The sequence below is a fragment of the Siphateles boraxobius genome, unplaced genomic scaffold (assembly GCF_051911475.1).
Source record: "Siphateles boraxobius isolate OS27281-9 unplaced genomic scaffold, OSU_SipBor_1 77, whole genome shotgun sequence".
In the NCBI taxonomy this organism is placed as follows: Eukaryota; Metazoa; Chordata; class Actinopteri; order Cypriniformes; family Leuciscidae; genus Siphateles; species Siphateles boraxobius.
The window spans coordinates 5,676,248-5,695,616 of NW_027509205.1; the positions used below are offsets into that span (position 1 = coordinate 5,676,248).

At 47.0% G+C, this 19,369-nt stretch overlaps 12 non-coding genes and 2 pseudogenes across 12 annotated transcripts; all 14 read right to left on the bottom strand.

The window, feature by feature from the left end:
- Positions 1 to 432: 432 nt before the first annotated feature.
- LOC143726676 (U1 spliceosomal RNA) lies at positions 433 to 596 on the bottom strand. Its single transcript, XR_013198912.1, has one exon. It is a non-coding gene; the product is annotated as a U1 spliceosomal RNA (small nuclear RNA).
- Positions 597 to 1,030: 434 nt separating this feature from the next.
- LOC143727095 (U2 spliceosomal RNA) lies at positions 1,031 to 1,221 on the bottom strand. Its single transcript, XR_013199304.1, has one exon. It is a non-coding gene; the product is annotated as a U2 spliceosomal RNA (small nuclear RNA).
- Positions 1,222 to 2,350: 1,129 nt separating this feature from the next.
- LOC143726677 (U1 spliceosomal RNA) lies at positions 2,351 to 2,514 on the bottom strand. The gene has a single exon (XR_013198913.1). It is a non-coding gene; the product is annotated as a U1 spliceosomal RNA (small nuclear RNA).
- Positions 2,515 to 2,948: 434 nt separating this feature from the next.
- On the bottom strand, positions 2,949 to 3,139 carry LOC143727097 (U2 spliceosomal RNA). The gene has a single exon (XR_013199306.1). It is a non-coding gene; the product is annotated as a U2 spliceosomal RNA (small nuclear RNA).
- A 1,129-nt stretch (positions 3,140 to 4,268) lies between these two features.
- On the bottom strand, positions 4,269 to 4,432 carry LOC143726679 (U1 spliceosomal RNA). Its single transcript, XR_013198914.1, has one exon. It is a non-coding gene; the product is annotated as a U1 spliceosomal RNA (small nuclear RNA).
- Positions 4,433 to 4,866: 434 nt separating this feature from the next.
- Positions 4,867 to 5,057, bottom strand: LOC143727016 (U2 spliceosomal RNA). Its single transcript, XR_013199229.1, has one exon. It is a non-coding gene; the product is annotated as a U2 spliceosomal RNA (small nuclear RNA).
- Positions 5,058 to 6,186: 1,129 nt separating this feature from the next.
- Positions 6,187 to 6,350, bottom strand: LOC143726909 (U1 spliceosomal RNA). Its single transcript, XR_013199132.1, has one exon. It is a non-coding gene; the product is annotated as a U1 spliceosomal RNA (small nuclear RNA).
- A 434-nt stretch (positions 6,351 to 6,784) lies between these two features.
- LOC143727469 (U2 spliceosomal RNA) lies at positions 6,785 to 6,957 on the bottom strand (annotated as a pseudogene).
- Positions 6,958 to 13,641: 6,684 nt separating this feature from the next.
- On the bottom strand, positions 13,642 to 13,805 carry LOC143726680 (U1 spliceosomal RNA). Its single transcript, XR_013198915.1, has one exon. It is a non-coding gene; the product is annotated as a U1 spliceosomal RNA (small nuclear RNA).
- Positions 13,806 to 14,238: 433 nt separating this feature from the next.
- Positions 14,239 to 14,429, bottom strand: LOC143727098 (U2 spliceosomal RNA). The gene has a single exon (XR_013199307.1). It is a non-coding gene; the product is annotated as a U2 spliceosomal RNA (small nuclear RNA).
- A 1,129-nt stretch (positions 14,430 to 15,558) lies between these two features.
- On the bottom strand, positions 15,559 to 15,722 carry LOC143726681 (U1 spliceosomal RNA). Its single transcript, XR_013198916.1, has one exon. It is a non-coding gene; the product is annotated as a U1 spliceosomal RNA (small nuclear RNA).
- Positions 15,723 to 16,156: 434 nt separating this feature from the next.
- Positions 16,157 to 16,347, bottom strand: LOC143727099 (U2 spliceosomal RNA). The gene has a single exon (XR_013199308.1). It is a non-coding gene; the product is annotated as a U2 spliceosomal RNA (small nuclear RNA).
- A 1,129-nt stretch (positions 16,348 to 17,476) lies between these two features.
- Positions 17,477 to 17,640, bottom strand: LOC143726907 (U1 spliceosomal RNA). The gene has a single exon (XR_013199130.1). It is a non-coding gene; the product is annotated as a U1 spliceosomal RNA (small nuclear RNA).
- Positions 17,641 to 18,074: 434 nt separating this feature from the next.
- LOC143727343 (U2 spliceosomal RNA) lies at positions 18,075 to 18,251 on the bottom strand (annotated as a pseudogene).
- Positions 18,252 to 19,369: the final 1,118 nt, after the last annotated feature.

Sequence of the window (19,369 nt, forward strand, 5' to 3'; positions counted from 1 at the left end):
TTACACCCAAGTCGGTACACCTGTGCACGGGCTCAGCCTGTGCTCAGGTGAAAAGGGATGTGGCGACTGGCCACTTGGTGGCGCTGTAAACAGTAAAAACAACAACATGAATACGGCCATAGGCGACTGTATGTCAGGTGATTTTTCACACATGCACAAGGTATTCATACCACATGATAGAACTCCTCATTCGGAACAACTTTGCTTCTAGGACCACTACTGCCAATAAAAGCGCTGGTTGAATAATGGAGATTATTTGAAGAATGATGAAAAAAATAAACTAAAAAACAGCCCTACTTTTGCAGACTGGTCCTAGGTTGAGAGTTTTACATCTCTCGATCAACCACTGCAGTTCAATTCTCTGGACTGCCTAGGTCGTTAACTACCAGAAGAAGAGGAACTCGAACAATCTGCTCTTTTAACCAGTGTGTCCAGGGGAGAGCGCGAACGCAGTCCCCCACTACCATAAATTATGCAGTCGAGATTCCCACATTTGGGGAATTCGCAGGGGTCAGCACAACCGGAGTGCAATGGCCGAGCCTCGCCCTGGGTGAACCACCTTCCTGATCATGGTGTCTCCCCTGCCAGGTAAGTATGAATTCCCAGGCCTCCCGTCAGAGGCACCGTGTCCCTCTCCGCAATCCTCACCAACGGTCGGACAATCAAACACACACCTGATTCAACTCATCAGCTCATTCGTAAAAACTCCAAGAGATAAGAGAGAGACATCAAAAACCTGCAGAGTCGGGCTCTTTTGCTGTTGTTGTTGTGGATGATGTTGTTTTCATGCTCCGGATCCATGAGCCAAAAATCAATTTCATACGCGGTCACCGGATAGTGGACGAATCAGATGTTAAACGAGATAAGAACAGAGTTGTTGTTTTTTTTTCCCTCTCACACCACCATTACCTGTATAGCATATGATCACCTACAACACCTTTAAAGCACCCATACACAGCAATATACGTTACTTCCATTATCACCTGCTGCCACACAAGACTAAAACATCTCTTTCATTGAACACAGTTTTTGGGGGTGCACCGTTCCCAGAAGTACTGCAATACCGGGTCGATGCGTGGAGTGGACGGAGCAAGCCCCTCTTCCATCTCCCAGTTCCAAAAATCAATTTAATATATGGTGCCCGGGTAGGGCACGTATCAGATATTAAACTGATAAGAACAGATACTACACTTGATCTTAGCCAAAAGGCCGAGAAGCGATGACACAATGACGCAGAGGCGGGGGAGCCGTCAAAGGCCACGCCCACCTGGGCCGTGGCGAGAGGGTCTAAAGGTCGCCAACAAACAAGCTCAGCTCACAGCAATACAAGCTCAGCTTGACTGTTGACACCGAAAATGGATCACAGCAGAGCGCACAACACGACACTTTGGAGTGCAACCTGGGATTTTGGACCAACAAACATTCTGCCCTAAAAGTGAGCGGGCAGACCAAAGCGTACGTCGTAGAGACTTGAAACTCTTGAGGGATGGTAGTACCCGCCCGGTCTACAACATCACCAAGGCTCGGCCCAATCGGCCCCAAGGTGGCGCTGCAGCGATCAGAAGTACGAAATGCCTCGTAACTCCTGAACCGTCCGTCGCAGACCCAAGTGTCTTACATCACCGGAATCCTTGGCTCGGGCCGAACAAGACGCAGGCCTCGGATTCGATGGTTGCGCTGGCGAGATTTTCGGGTATTTGGGATTTTTTGAAAAAGCTACTTTTGCACACTAGTCCTAGGTCTTTCGCCCGATCTGACCCAAACCGGTGCAGAAAGATTCCCTGGAGTCTGATTGCCGACAGCGATGGGGAAAAAAGTCGGAATTTCGATTCACGTTGGCGACGGGACGCCAAAACGTTGGGAGTGGGCGAGGCGGGCTTTACTTAAATGGCCATAACTCTCCAACGGAATGAGACAATTACACCCAAGTCGGTACACCTGTGCACGGGCTCAGCCTGTGCTCAGGTGAAAAGGGATGTGGCGACTGGCCACTTGGTGGCGCTGTAAACAGTAAAAACAACAACATGAATACGGCCATAGGCGACTGTATGTCAGGTGATTTTTCACACATGCACAAGGTATTCATACCACATGATAGAACTCCTCATTCGGAACAACTTTGCTTCTAGGACCACTACTGCCAATAAAAGCGCTGGTTGAATAATGGAGATTATTTGAAGAATGATGAAAAAAATAAACTAAAAAACAGCCCTACTTTTGCAGACTGGTCCTAGGTTGAGAGTTTTACATCTCTCGATCAACCACTGCAGTTCAATTCTCTGGACTGCCTAGGTCGTTAACTACCAGAAGAAGAGGAACTCGAACAATCTGCTCTTTTAACCAGTGTGTCCAGGGGAGAGCGCGAACGCAGTCCCCCACTACCATAAATTATGCAGTCGAGATTCCCACATTTGGGGAATTCGCAGGGGTCAGCACAACCGGAGTGCAATGGCCGAGCCTCGCCCTGGGTGAACCACCTTCCTGATCATGGTGTCTCCCCTGCCAGGTAAGTATGAATTCCCAGGCCTCCCGTCAGAGGCACCGTGTCCCTCTCCGCAATCCTCACCAACGGTCGGACAATCAAACACACACCTGATTCAACTCATCAGCTCATTCGTAAAAACTCCAAGAGATAAGAGAGAGACATCAAAAACCTGCAGAGTCGGGCTCTTTTGCTGTTGTTGTTGTGGATGATGTTGTTTTCATGCTCCGGATCCATGAGCCAAAAATCAATTTCATACGCGGTCACCGGATAGTGGACGAATCAGATGTTAAACGAGATAAGAACAGAGTTGTTGTTTTTTTTTCCCTCTCACACCACCATTACCTGTATAGCATATGATCACCTACAACACCTTTAAAGCACCCATACACAGCAATATACGTTACTTCCATTATCACCTGCTGCCACACAAGACTAAAACATCTCTTTCATTGAACACAGTTTTTGGGGGTGCACCGTTCCCAGAAGTACTGCAATACCGGGTCGATGCGTGGAGTGGACGGAGCAAGCCCCTCTTCCATCTCCCAGTTCCAAAAATCAATTTAATATATGGTGCCCGGGTAGGGCACGTATCAGATATTAAACTGATAAGAACAGATACTACACTTGATCTTAGCCAAAAGGCCGAGAAGCGATGACACAATGACGCAGAGGCGGGGGAGCCGTCAAAGGCCACGCCCACCTGGGCCGTGGCGAGAGGGTCTAAAGGTCGCCAACAAACAAGCTCAGCTCACAGCAATACAAGCTCAGCTTGACTGTTGACACCGAAAATGGATCACAGCAGAGCGCACAACACGACACTTTGGAGTGCAACCTGGGATTTTGGACCAACAAACATTCTGCCCTAAAAGTGAGCGGGCAGACCAAAGCGTACGTCGTAGAGACTTGAAACTCTTGAGGGATGGTAGTACCCGCCCGGTCTACAACATCACCAAGGCTCGGCCCAATCGGCCCCAAGGTGGCGCTGCAGCGATCAGAAGTACGAAATGCCTCGTAACTCCTGAACCGTCCGTCGCAGACCCAAGTGTCTTACATCACCGGAATCCTTGGCTCGGGCCGAACAAGACGCAGGCCTCGGATTCGATGGTTGCGCTGGCGAGATTTTCGGGTATTTGGGATTTTGTGAAAAAGCTACTTTTGCACACTAGTCCTAGGTCTTTCGCCCGATCTGACCCAAACCGGTGCAGAAAGATTCCCTGGAGTCTGATTGCCGACAGCGATGGGGAAAAAAGTCGGAATTTCGATTCACGTTGGCGACGGGACGCCAAAACGTTGGGAGTGGGCGAGGCGGGCTTTACTTAAATGGCCATAACTCTCCAACGGAATGAGACAATTACACCCAAGTCGGTACACCTGTGCACGGGCTCAGCCTGTGCTCAGGTGAAAAGGGATGTGGCGACTGGCCACTTGGTGGCGCTGTAAACAGTAAAAACAACAACATGAATACGGCCATAGGCGACTGTATGTCAGGTGATTTTTCACACATGCACAAGGTATTCATACCACATGATAGAACTCCTCATTCGGAACAACTTTGCTTCTAGGACCACTACTGCCAATAAAAGCGCTGGTTGAATAATGGAGATTATTTGAAGAATGATGAAAAAAATAAACTAAAAAACAGCCCTACTTTTGCAGACTGGTCCTAGGTTGAGAGTTTTACATCTCTCGATCAACCACTGCAGTTCAATTCTCTGGACTGCCTAGGTCGTTAACTACCAGAAGAAGAGGAACTCGAACAATCTGCTCTTTTAACCAGTGTGTCCAGGGGAGAGCGCGAACGCAGTCCCCCACTACCATAAATTATGCAGTCGAGATTCCCACATTTGGGGAATTCGCAGGGGTCAGCACAACCGGAGTGCAATGGCCGAGCCTCGCCCTGGGTGAACCACCTTCCTGATCATGGTGTCTCCCCTGCCAGGTAAGTATGAATTCCCAGGCCTCCCGTCAGAGGCACCGTGTCCCTCTCCGCAATCCTCACCAACGGTCGGACAATCAAACACACACCTGATTCAACTCATCAGCTCATTCGTAAAAACTCCAAGAGATAAGAGAGAGACATCAAAAACCTGCAGAGTCGGGCTCTTTTGCTGTTGTTGTTGTGGATGATGTTGTTTTCATGCTCCGGATCCATGAGCCAAAAATCAATTTCATACGCGGTCACCGGATAGTGGACGAATCAGATGTTAAACGAGATAAGAACAGAGTTGTTGTTTTTTTTTCCCTCTCACACCACCATTACCTGTATAGCATATGATCACCTACAACACCTTTAAAGCACCCATACACAGCAATATACGTTACTTCCATTATCACCTGCTGCCACACAAGACTAAAACATCTCTTTCATTGAACACAGTTTTTGGGGGTGCACCGTTCCCAGAAGTACTGCAATACCGGGTCGATGCGTGGAGAGGACGGAGCAAGCCCCTCTTCCATCTCCCAGTTCCAAAAATCAATTTAATATATGGTGCCCGGGTAGGGCACGTATCAGATATTAAACTGATAAGAACAGATACTACACTTGATCTTAGCCAAAAGGCCGAGAAGCGATGACACAATGACGCAGAGGCGGGGGAGCCGTCAAAGGCCACGCCCACCTGGGCCGTGGCGAGAGGGTCTAAAGGTCGCCAACAAACAAGCTCAGCTCACAGCAATACAAGCTCAGCTTGACTGTTGACACCGAAAATGGATCACAGCAGAGCGCACAACACGACACTTTGGAGTGCAACCTGGGATTTTGGACCAAGAAACATTCTGCCCTAAAAGTGAGCGGGCAGACCAAAGCGTACGTCGTAGAGACTTGAAACTCTTGAGGGATGGTAGTACCCGCCCGGTCTACAACATCACCAAGGCTCGGCCCAATCGGCCCCAAGGTGGCGCTGCAGCGATCAGAAGTACGAAATGCCTCGTAACTCCTGAACCGTCCGTCGCAGACCCAAGTGTCTTACATCACCGGAATCCTTGGCTCGGGCCGAACAAGACGCAGGCCTCGGATTCGATGGTTGCGCTGGCGAGATTTTCGGGTATTTGGGATTTTGTGAAAAAGCTACTTTTGCACACTAGTCCTAGGTCTTTCGCCCGATCTGACCCAAACCGGTGCAGAAAGATTCCCTGGAGTCTGATTGCCGACAGCGATGGGGAAAAAAGTCGGAATTTCGATTCACGTTGGCGACGGGACGCCAAAACGTTGGGAGTGGGCGAGGCGGGCTTTACTTAAATGGCCATAACTCTCCAACGGAATGAGACAATTACACCCAAGTCGGTACACCTGTGCACGGGCTCAGCCTGTGCTCAGGTGAAAAGGGATGTGGCGACTGGCCACTTGGTGGCGCTGTAAACAGTAAAAACAACAACATGAATACGGCCATAGGCGACTGTATGTCAGGTGATTTTTCACACATGCACAAGGTATTCATACCACATGATAGAACTCCTCATTCGGAACAACTTTGCTTCTAGGACCACTACTGCCAATAAAAGCGCTGGTTGAATAATGGAGATTATTTGAAGAATGATGAAAAAAATAAACTAAAAAACAGCCCTACTTTTGCAGACTGGTCCTAGGTTGAGAGTTTTACATCTCTCGATCAACCACTGCAGTTCAATTCTCTGGACTTCCTAGGTCGTTAACTACCAGAAGAAGAGGAACTCGAACAATCTGCTCTTTTAACCAGTGTGTCCAGGGGAGAGCGCGAACGCAGTCCCCCACTACCATAAATTATGCAGTCGAGATACCCACATTTGGGGAATTCGCAGGGGTCAGCACAACCGGAGTGCAATGGCCGAGCCTCGCCCTGGGTGAACCACCTTCCTGATCATGGTGTCTCCCCTGCCAGGTAAGTATGAATTCCCAGGCCTCCCGTCAGAGGCACCGTGTCCCTCTCCGCAATCCTCACCAACGGTCGGACAATCAAACACACACCTGATTCAACTCATCAGCTCATTCGTAAAAACTCCAAGAGATAAGAGAGAGACATCAAAAACCTGCAGAGTCGGGCTCTTTTGCTGTTGTTGTTGTGGATGATGTTGTTTTCATGCTCCGGATCCATGAGCCAAAAATCAATTTCATACGCGGTCACCGGATAGTGGACGAATCAGATGTTAAACGAGATAAGAACAGAGTTGTTGTTTTTTTTTCCCTCTCACACCACCATTACCTGTATAGCATATGATCACCTACAACACCTTTAAAGCACCCATACACAGCAATATACGTTACTTCCATTAACACCTGCTGCCACACAAGACTAAAACATCTCTTTCATTGAACACAGTTTTTGGGGGTGCACCGTTCCCAGAAGTACTGCAATACCGGGTCGATGCGTGGAGTGGACGGAGCAAGCCCCTCTTCCATCTCCCAGTTCCAAAAATCAATTTAATATATGGTGCCCGGGTAGGGCACGTATCAGATATTAAACTGATAAGAACAGATTTTTTTTCTTTTGACATATTTTTATTGTGCCATTTCATTCATTTATACATCATATCATTTTTACAGAATGTTCACATGCTTTTTTGTTCTTTGTTCTTTTGTTTTTGAAGCGATAAAACAGTTCCATTTGCCCATGTACATATATATATACATACACATACACACACATATATATATAAATACATACACGTATACATATATACATATACAGTACATATACTTTTTTTTAAGTAAAAGAAAAGCATTCTGTTAAAAATAAAAAATTAAGTAAGGTATGAATAAAAAAGGTAATAAATAGAATAAATATACAGATAAAACAATAAAAAAAAAAAAAAAAAAATTAAAAAAAAAAAAAAAAAAAAAAAAAAAAAAAAAAAACAGAGTTTAAAAGCTCTTTCTTCCATTGTACAGGAGTGGGTATGTCCTTATAACCATTTTAAACCTCCACTCAGCTCTTCAGAACCAGTCCCAAGGACCCAACCCTTCTGGGCCCGGAGGAGATCCTCTTGAACCGAGGCGCCGCTGCTCCACCTAAGATGTTGGGGGGCATCTACGGGCAGTCAGGGCTCGTGGCTATGGGGACCTTTTCCTGTGAAGCTCTGACCCCCACATCCGAATGGCGACATGCGGTGTAATCCTGCAGCCTTGACTTAGCCAGCTGGATGGTGGCGTGGAGGGACACCTGCATGCGCTTCCCTACCAGTAGGTTTCTGGAGGTCCAAATGGCGTCTTTGATACAGAGGATGGTGAGCCATAGCTTTGATGGTGTTTTAGCTGGTGTTTCATCTTGGCTCACCCCTCCTCTCCCCATAGGGTAGTCTGGGACCCCCCCTACTGGCAGGTACGGGAATTGCTGGGGGCCAGCTGTTGCCCACAGGTCCCTCACAGCACTGCACTCCCAGAGGGCGTGCCTCACGGTCTCGGGCGCGCCACACCCGGGCCGCGGGCAGATGGGATTCTCTGACATGCCTCGGGAGTGCATCACGGCCCTGACCGGGAGGATCTCATGGGCAGCCATCCAAGCCAGGTCTCGGTGTCGGTTATGAAGAGCTGAGTGGGATACATTTCGCCAAACCTTTTGGGCTTCACCTAGAGTGAGCCCGCGCACTGGACACACTTGTTCCCGTTCCTGCACAAGGGAGAGGATAGAGCGGTGGTTGGTTAAAACAGTCACTCTTTCTTTTTCCAAATTAAAATTCTTTAAAAACTTTTTTATATGAGTGTATGCAGGGGGTTGGTCAAATGCAAGTGGTGTTGTCAAGTCTGTTGGTAAAATATTGATGGATCTTAAAAAAGACCCCACCAGAACCGGGCCATGGCTGCTGTTTTGTCTTGTCTGGATGGGGTCAGGGCATACTTTAGGTGTAGTGCAGTGTATTTGGCTCCTAAAAACAAGTGAGGGTCCGGTACGCCTTTTCCTCCATTTTTTGGTGCTTTCTTCATAATTCCTCTTTTTAGCCTCTCCCACTTGGACCCCCACAGGAAATAAAACATGGACCGGTCCAGAGATACAAGAAAGAATCTAGGGGGAAAAAAAACAGAACATAACAATAAGAACAGTGGTAAAATCACCGCTTTTAGAATTAAAACCTTCCCTTCAACTGTCAGCTGTCTCAGTCCCCAGAACCCCAATTTTTTCTTCACTTTTCCCATCACATCATGCCAATTTCCACTCCCTCCCCCGTCTCTGTCAAATTTTATGCCCAGTATTTTTAAGTCTGTCTTTTTAATAGTGATGTCCAGTCCAACAGTCTTGCTAGGTTCCCATGGGCCATAGAACTGTGCCTGGGTCTTTTCTCTGTTCAGTCTAGCTCCAGACGCTTTCCCAAACCAGTCTGTCAAGTCCATGGTCCTCTGTATTGATAAAACGTCAGTGCATAAAAGGTTAACATCATCCATATATAAAACAGTCTTTGCAGTCAGTCCTCCGGTCCCGGGTATGGTCAGTCCCGTTATCCACTTGTCCGTTCTCAAGACCTGCGCTAGGGGTTCGATGCAAGCCACATACAGGAGAGGAGATAACGGACAGCCCTGACGGACACCGCTGCGTATATCTATCGCTTTTGAAAGGTTCCCATTAACTAGGATTCTGCTGGTTATGTCCCTGTACAGCAATCCCACCCAAGCTAAGAATCTCCCAGGAAAGCCCATTTTCCCCAATACTTGAAACAAGTAATGGTGCGAGACTCTGTCAAATGCTTTTTCAAAATCTAGGTTTAAAACTATCAGCCGAATATTTCTGTCTCTCGCATAACAGATGGCATCTCTTATCAGTACGAGGCTGTCCGTGATCTTTCTCCCAGGGACGGCGCAGGCTTGATCCGGGTTGATCAATTCTGCTAAAACTCTTGACATTCGTGTTGATAAAAGTTTACTAAAAAGTTTACAGTCAAAGTTTAAAAGGGTTATAGGACGCCAGTTTTTTTAAATCTGTCTTGTCGTCTTTTTTGTGTAAAAGTGTCATTATACCCATTCTAAAACTGTCTGGAAGTCGGTCGAGGTTATCAAAGTCATTAAAAACAGCCAGTAAGTCTTGTCTTAAAATCTCCCAAAAGGTCAGATAAAATTCTAGAGGGAGTCCGTCATCTCCAGGGGATTTCCCCTTTTTAAAATTTTTTAAGCTTTTGTCCATCTCAAGGAGGTTAAAATCATTTGTCAGACCTGCACTATCTTTTACAGTTTTCTCTATAAAGGTTAGTGTTTCATTTAAAATACCATCATCAATTACCTTTTTTCCATAGAGTTCCTCATAAAAACTTTCTACTACTGTTAAAATACCATTTGTGTCTGTCATCATTTCTCTTTCTTTGTTTCTCAATTTCACCATTGCTCCACCTCTATTAAGTATTTTCTTTAAAAAGTATCGTGTACATTTCTCTCCCTGCTCTATTTCCTTTTCTTTACTTCTCAGAATAATTCCTCTACTTTTAACTTCTGCCAATTCAGACATTTCCTTTTTGACGTCTTTTATTTCATCCTTAAAGTCGAACCCCTGATTAAAAAGATGAAAGTAGCGTTGTAGCCTCTTTTGCAGTCCCACCATTTGTCTATATTCTTTTCCTTTTTTCTTTTTCCCTGCCCATCTAAAAAAAGTCTTGGTCTTTCCCTTCACCATCTCCCACCACTGTGCTCTTGAATCATAGAAGTCTTGTAGGGTCTGCCAATTGCTGTACTGCTCCCTGTATTCTTTTACTATCTCCAGGTCTTCCAACAGGGAGCAGTTTAGCTTCCACAGACCTCTACCTGTTGTCAAACCGGGAGGAAGTGATAGGGTGCAAGATAGCATAGTGTGATCAGAAAAGAAAAGTGGGGTTAATCTGGCATCCAATAAAGACCAGTCTCTGGTAAAAATATAATCAATGCGGGAAGCTCTGGTGCCATCACCACTGAACCAGGTGTGGCCCACATTGTTGGGATGCATGGATTTGAAAACGTCAGTCAGTCTAAAATCTTTTATTATATTTTGCAGTAAAACTGTAGTCTTGTCCTTTTTAAAATCCTCCCCTGCCCCTTTCCTATCTTTCCTCTGTAAAACACAATTAAAATCTCCTGCGAAAATTAAAGGAGTCTTTCCTAGTAAGTGGGACTGCATATCTATTAAAAGGCTGTATCTGTCATTTTTTTCTGTGTTCCCGTAAAAGTTTAAAACATTAAAATCCCTCCCTAAAAAAGTCAAATTGGCTAAAAGGGCCCGTCCGTCTCTTAATATTGTGCTCCCTTTCACCAATATTTGTGTGTTTTTTATCAGGATGGCTACTCCGTCTGCTTTATTTTGATTTGAACCACTCCATAAGGAGGGTCCTTGCTGCCATTGGTCTTCCCACTTCTTGTAGTCTTTTAAAAAGGGTAAGGCACATTCCTGTAGTAAAAAGACATCAGAGGGTTGTGTACTTAAAAAATTTAAAACTGTTTGTGCTCTCATTTGTGACATCACACTTCTCACGTTTAAAGTGGAGATAGTGATGGTCGTGAGCATTAAAATGAGTATAAAAGAAGACAGATACAACATTTTAAAAAATTTAAAAACAACTATCCATTAAAAAACAGATTTCCTTGTAAAACAAACTCTTCCTGCGTTCCCACCAAAGGGGAGGCAGGGGAATGAGTTTCTTTCCCTTCTGAATCACAGGGTGAGCTCCTGGGTGTGGATGATTTCAGCTCAATCGATAAGAAAGAAATCTCATTTGCTGTATGACTTGGGAATAATCTATTCAGGTCGTCTGACGAGGAGGAGTCAGAGAATCTTCCTATTTTATCTTTATCGGTTTCTTTCAAGAGAGGGGAATGTGCCGCTCTCTTTTTATTTATCGATTGAGCACAGGGGAGTTGCTCACTTAATTGACTTTTTGTTTGTAACTCGTCTGTATCCTCCCCTGCATTTTCACTTACCTCTGTGTTGTCTTCATCTGTCCCTTCCATTTGATCTTCCTCACCTTGTTTTACTTCACTCCTTTGCTCCACCCCTTCGTTACCTCTGTCATCTGCTTTCTCTCCACCAATCACAGGGTTTGGCGGGAGATTTGAATCTGGCTCCGCCTCCTCGTTATCCTGTTGCACTCTCTCCTCAACCGCCATTTTGTGTGCTTTAACTTTGTTGGCAAACGATTTGGGGCAATCTCTGTAGAGATGGGAAAAGTCTCCACAAAGATTACACCTTCTGCCATTGGGACATTCGTCAAAAGAGTGTCCAATTTCTCTACACTTGTTACAAAAGACTTTCTGGCATGCTTCAACAAGGTGCCCCAACTCCCCACATCGCCGGCAGAGTTTGGGCATCCCCTGATAGTGGATGTAGCCCCTGTTTTCTCCCAGAACTATCATTTGTGGCAAATGCCTCAGACCTTGGAAGCCCTGGGGGTCTTCCCATTGCTTAATGGGGACCCTCCAGGCACAATTCCAAATACCGTCTTCATCATAAACCTTCATAGCCTGGCCCCTCACAGTGCAAAATCTTCCCAACCATGTACAAACATCTTCTCCATTTACAGTCTCATTGAACATCCTAACAATAACCACTTTTTGTGTGTTATCAGTTAGTTTCTCCACTTTAAACATGGAGAACTGGGTCTTATGTGTGTCAAAGAGTTGCCAGAAGTCATTTAACAGTGCTGCATTCTTAAAACTCACATCAAAGCCTTTGTTAAAAGGCAGGGTCAGAATGCAATTCAAATCCACGGGGGTAAACCCTAAACATTTCTGCATCAGTTTCCTAGAAAAATCTAGTCTGGACATTTCCAACTTCTTTCCATCTTTTTCTAAAAAACTAAAACGCACGCTGTGGTGCCTCCGCACGCCGGCACGGGCAGCCGACATGTTGGAGGCACCAACAGCCTAAAAATAAACAATAAAATAAAATACAAATAAATAATAATTCAAATAATAATAAATAAATAAATAGATAAAAAATCTTACCTTAATACAGTACAGAAGTAAAAGCAACTGGATCAATGTACCTCCTAAAAGTTGTATGGCTCAGAATACAGGGTGATCTTGAGCCAAGAAACCTCCAAGAGGCGATCGCTGTCTCAACCAGTGACCAGACACTTGATCTTAGCCAAAAGGCCGAGAAGCGATGACACAATGACGCAGAGGCGGGGGAGCCGTCAAAGGCCACGCCCACCTGGGCCGTGGCGAGAGGGTCTAAAGGTCGCCAACAAACAAGCTCAGCTCACAGCAATACAAGCTCAGCTTGACTGTTGACACCGAAAATGGATCACAGCAGAGCGCACAACACGACACTTTGGAGTGCAACCTGGGATTTTGGACCAACAAACATTCTGCCCTAAAAGTGAGCGGGCAGACCAAAGCGTACGTCGTAGAGACTTGAAACTCTTGAGGGATGGTAGTACCCGCCCGGTCTACAACATCACCAAGGCTCGGCCCAATCGGCCCCAAGGTGGCGCTGCAGCGATCAGAAGTACGAAATGCCTCGTAACTCCTGAACCGTCCGTCGCAGACCCAAGTGTCTTACATCACCGGAATCCTTGGCTCGGGCCGAACAAGACGCAGGCCTCGGATTCGATGGTTGCGCTGGCGAGATTTTCGGGTATTTGGGATTTTGTGAAAAAGCTACTTTTGCACACTAGTCCTAGGTCTTTCGCCCGATCTGACCCAAACCGGTGCAGAAAAATTCCCTGGAGTCTGATTGCCGACAGCGATGGGGAAAAAAGTCGGAATTTCGATTCACGTTGGCGACGGGACGCCAAAACGTTGGGAGTGGGCGAGGCGGGCTTTACTTAAATGGCCATAACTCTCCAACGGAATGAGACAATTACACCCAAGTCGGTACACCTGTGCACGGGCTCAGCCTGTGCTCAGGTGAAAAGGGATGTGGCGACTGGCCACTTGGTGGCGCTGTAAACAGTAAAAACAACAACATGAATACGGCCATAGGCGACTGTATGTCAGGTGATTTTTCACACATGCACAAGGTATTCATACCACATGATAGAACTCCTCATTCGGAACAACTTTGCTTCTAGGACCACTACTGCCAATAAAAGCGCTGGTTGAATAATGGAGATTATTTGAAGAATGATGAAAAAAATAAACTAAAAAACAGCCCTACTTTTGCAGACTGGTCCTAGGTTGAGAGTTTTACATCTCTCGATCAACCACTGCAGTTCAATTCTCTGGACTTCCTAGGTCGTTAACTACCAGAAGAAGAGGAACTCGAACAATCTGCTCTTTTAACCAGTGTGTCCAGGGGAGAGCGCGAACGCAGTCCCCCACTACCATAAATTATGCAGTCGAGATTCCCACATTTGGGGAATTCGCAGGGGTCAGCACAACCGGAGTGCAATGGCCGAGCCTCGCCCTGGGTGAACCACCTTCCTGATCATGGTGTCTCCCCTGCCAGGTAAGTATGAATTCCCAGGCCTCCCGTCAGAGGCACCGTGTCCCTCTCCGCAATCCTCACCAACGGTCGGACAATCAAACACACACCTGATTCAACTCATCAGCTCATTCGTAAAAACTCCAAGAGATAAGAGAGAGACATCAAAAACCTGCAGAGTCGGGCTCTTTTGCTGTTGTTGTTGTGGATGATGTTGTTTTCATGCTCCGGATCCATGAGCCAAAAATCAATTTCATACGCGGTCACCGGATAGTGGACGAATCAGATGTTAAACGAGATAAGAACAGAGTTGTTGTTTTTTTTTCCCTCTCACACCACCATTACCTGTATAGCATATGATCACCTACAACACCTTTAAAGCACCCATACACAGCAATATACGTTACTTCCATTAACACCTGCTGCCACACAAGACTAAAACATCTCTTTCATTGAACACAGTTTTGGGGGTGCACCGTTCCCAGAAGTACTGCAATACCGGGTCGATGCGTGGAGTGGACGGAGCAAGCCCCTCTTCCATCTCCCAGTTCCAAAAATCAATTTAATATATGGTGCCCGGGTAGGGCACGTATCAGATATTAAACTGATAAGAACAGATACTACACTTGATCTTAGCCAAAAGGCCGAGAAGCGATGACACAATGACGCAGAGGCGGGGGAGCCGTCAAAGGCCACGCCCACCTGGGCCGTGGCGAGAGGGTCTAAAGGTCGCCAACAAACAAGCTCAGCTCACAGCAATACAAGCTCAGCTTGACTGTTGACACCGAAAATGGATCACAGCAGAGCGCACAACACGACACTTTGGAGTGCAACCTGGGATTTTGGACCAACAAACATTCTGCCCTAAAAGTGAGCGGGCAGACCAAAGCGTACGTCGTAGAGACTTGAAACTCTTGAGGGATGGTAGTACCCGCCCGGTCTACAACATCACCAAGGCTCGGCCCAATCGGCCCCAAGGTGGCGCTGCAGCGATCAGAAGTACGAAATGCCTCGTAACTCCTGAACCGTCCGTCGCAGACCCAAGTGTCTTACATCACCGGAATCCTTGGCTCGGGCCGAACAAGACGCAGGCCTCGGATTCGATGGTTGCGCTGGCGAGATTTTCGGGTATTTGGGATTTTGTGAAAAAGCTACTTTTGCACACTAGTCCTAGGTCTTTCGCCCGATCTGACCCAAACCGGTGCAGAAAGATTCCCTGGAGTCTGATTGCCGACAGCGATGGGGAAAAAAGTCGGAATTTCGATTCACGTTGGCGACGGGACGCCAAAACGTTGGGAGTGGGCGAGGCGGGCTTTACTTAAATGGCCATAACTCTCCAACGGAATGAGACAATTACACCCAAGTCGGTACACCTGTGCACGGGCTCAGCCTGTGCTCAGGTGAAAAGGGATGTGGCGACTGGCCACTTGGTGGCGCTGTAAACAGTAAAAACAACAACATGAATACGGCCATAGGCGACTGTATGTCAGGTGATTTTTCACACATGCACAAGGTATTCATACCACATGATAGAACTCCTCATTCGGAACAACTTTGCTTCTAGGACCACTACTGCCAATAAAAGCGCTGGTTGAATAATGGAGATTATTTGAAGAATGATGAAAAAAATAAACTAAAAAACAGCCCTACTTTTGCAGACTGGTCCTAGGTTGAGAGTTTTACATCTCTCGATCAACCACTGCAGTTCAATTCTCTGGACTTCCTAGGTCGTTAACTACCAGAAGAAGAGGAACTCGAACAATCTGCTCTTTTAACCAGTGTGTCCAGGGGAGAGCGCGAACGCAGTCCCCCACTACCATAAATTATGCAGTCGAGATTCCCACATTTGGGGAATTCGCAGGGGTCAGCACAACCGGAGTGCAATGGCCGAGCCTCGCCCTGGGTGAACCACCTTCCTGATCATGGTGTCTCCCCTGCCAGGTAAGTATGAATTCCCAGGCCTCCCGTCAGAGGCACCGTGTCCCTCTCCGCAATCCTCACCAACGGTCGGACAATCAAACACACACCTGATTCAACTCATCAGCTCATTCGTAAAAACTCCAAGAGATAAGAGAGAGACATCAAAAACCTGCAGAGTCGGGCTCTTTTGCTGTTGTTGTTGTGGATGATGTTGTTTTCATGCTCCGGATCCATGAGCCAAAAATCAATTTCATACGCGGTCACCGGATAGTGGACGAATCAGATATTAAACGAGATAAGAACAGAGTTGTTGTTTTTTTTTCCCTCTCACACCACCATTACCTGTATAGCATATGATCACCTACAACACCTTTAAAGCACCCATACACAGCAATATACGTTACTTCCATTAACACCTGCTGCCACACAAGACTAAAACATCTCTTTCATTGAACACAGTTTTTGGGGGTGCACCGTTCCCAGAAGTACTGCAATACCGGGTCGATGCGTGGAGTGGACGGAGCAAGCCCCTCTTCCATCTCCCAGTTCCAAAAATCAATTTAATATATGGTGCCCGGGTAGGGCACGTATCAGATATTAAACTGATAAGAACAGATACTACACTTGATCTTAGCCAAAAGGCCGAGAAGCGATGACACAATGACGCAGAGGCGGGGGAGCCGTCAAAGGCCACGCCCACCTGGGCCGTGGCGAGAGGGTCTAAAGGTCGCCAACAAACAAGCTCAGCTCACAGCAATACAAGCTCAGCTTGACTGTTGACACCGAAAATGGATCACAGCAGAGCGCACAACACGACACTTTGGAGTGCAACCTGGGATTTTGGACCAACAAACATTCTGCCCTAAAAGTGAGCGGGCAGACCAAAGCGTACGTCGTAGAGACTTGAAACTCTTGAGGGATGGTAGTACCCGCCCGGTCTACAACATCACCAAGGCTCGGCCCAATCGGCCCCAAGGTGGCGCTGCAGCGATCAGAAGTACGAAATGCCTCGTAACTCCTGAACCGTCCGTCGCAGACCCAAGTGTCTTACATCACCGGAATCCTTGGCTCGGGCCGAACAAGACGCAGGCCTCGGATTCGATGGTTGCGCTGGCGAGATTTTCGGGCATTTGGGATTTTGTGAAAAAGCTACTTTTGCACACTAGTCCTAGGTCTTTCGCCCGATCTGACCCAAACCGGTGCAGAAAGATTCCCTGGAGTCTGATTGCCGACAGCGATGGGGAAAAAAGTCGGAATTTCGATTCACGTTGGCGACGGGACGCCAAAACGTTGGGAGTGGGCGAGGCGGGCTTTACTTAAATGGCCATAACTCTCCAACGGAATGAGACAATTACACCCAAGTCGGTACACCTGTGCACGGGCTCAGCCTGTGCTCAGGTGAAAAGGGATGTGGCGACTGGCCACTTGGTGGCGCTGTAAACAGTAAAAACAACAACATGAATACGGCCATAGGCGACTGTATGTCAGGTGATTTTTCACACATGCACAAGGTATTCATACCACATGATAGAACTCCTCATTCGGAACAACTTTGCTTCTAGGACCACTACTGCCAATAAAAGCGCTGGTTGAATAATGGAGATTATTTGAAGAATGATGAAAAAAATAAACTAAAAAACAGCCCTACTTTTGCAGACTGGTCCTAGGTTGAGAGTTTTACATCTCTCGATCAACCACTGCAGTTCAATTCTCTGGACTTCCTAGGTCGTTAACTACCAGAAGAAGAGGAACTCGAACAATCTGCTCTTTTAACCAGTGTGTCCAGGGGAGAGCGCGAACGCAGTCCCCCACTACCATAAATTATGCAGTCGAGATTCCCACATTTGGGGAATTCGCAGGGGTCAGCACAACCGGAGTGCAGTGGCCGAGCCTCGCCCTGGGTGAACCACCTTCCTGATCATGGTGTCTCCCCTGCCAGGTAAGTATGAATTCCCAGGCCTCCCGTCAGAGGGACCGTGTCCCTCTCCGCAATCCTCACCAACGGTCGGACAATCAAACACACACCTGATTCAACTCATCAGCTCATTCGTAAAAACTCCAAGAGATAAGAGAGAGACATCAAAAACCTGCAGAGTCGGGCTCTTTTGCTGTTGTTGTTGTGGATGATGTTGTTTTCATGCTCCGGATCCATGAGCCAAAAATCAATTTCATACGCGGTCACCGGATAGTGGACGAATCAGATATTAAACGAGATAAGAACAGAGTTGTTGTTTTTTTTTCCCTCTCACACCACCATTACCTGTATAGCATATGATCACCTACAACACCTTTAAAGCACCCATACACAGCAATATACGTTACTTCCATTAACACCTGCTGCCACACAAGACTAAAACATCTCTTTCATTGAACACAGTTTTTGGGGGTGCACCGTTCCCAGAAGTACTGCAATACCGGGTCGATGCGTGGAGTGGACGGAGCAAGCCCCTCTTCCATCTCCCAGTTCCAAAAATCAATTTAATATATGGTGCCCGGGTAGGGCACGTATCAGATATTAAACTGATAAGAACAGATTTTTTTTCTTTCGAAAAAAGTTTATTGTCACATTGTTTCATTCCATTCTTTCAATATCCATTTTTTCCTTATAAAATCACATTTTTGCACATATCTTAAAACAACAAAAAGGACATAAGTTACAGTTAAAAATCAGTTATGTTGATGTGTTGTGTAAAAGTCCATGTATGTTGTGTGTTGTTTTAAAGTAAAGGTAAAATGGATTAAAATAAAATAGGAATGCAAATATAAAACAATAAAACAATTAAATATGCCAAATAAAACATCTCTTGTACAGGATCGAGGGTGAGTCCCTATCAAGAATGTCCATTCACTCCAGGTCTCCAGAACAGGCCCCAGACTCCTCGCTTCCAGTGCCCAGCGGAGATCCCCTCTCCTCCGGCCCGCTGGCCCGCTGTTCCCGTAGCCAGAGTGGTGAGGGTGCATCTACGGGCGGCCAGGTACGGTGGCGGCCGGGACCTTCTCCGTGTGACCTCGGCCCCCCCATCCGAATAACGACGTGCGGCCCACCCTGCAGCGTTGATGTTATCCTCTGCTCGCACGCGTGGAGGGGGACCGTCACGCGTTTCCCCACCAGCAGGTTTCTGGTGACCCAGATGGCATCCTTGATGTGGTTGAGGGTGAGCCAGAGCGAGGCAAACGTTGGTGGTGTCAACTCCTTCAAGCCCTGACCCACCCCCAGGATGGCGAGCTTATAGTCCACCTGGGCCCCACCCGCTGGCAGGCACGGGAAAAACAGGGGGCCTGTCTTGGCCCACAGGTCCCGCGCAGCGCCGCACTCCCAGAGCAGATGTTGAACGGTCTCCGGGGAACCACATCCGGACCGTGGGCAGGTGGAGTTTTTGGCCATGCCTCTGGAGTGCATGACCGCCCTGACCGGGAGGATCTCATGAGCCACCATCCACGACAGGTCCTTAAGCCTGTTCTGGAGAGCTGGGTGGGCTGCGTTCCTCCAAACGTCTTTGGCCTCACCTAGTGTGAGGCCTGGAACTGGACTCACCGATTCTCGATCCTGCACAAGAGAGACGAGAGACTTGTGATTAGTTAAAACAGTGGCATCATTTGTTTCTAAAAGATATTTCTTTAAAAATTTCTTAATAAAACTATGCTCTTTTGACAAATTAAAAGACACTGGACTTTT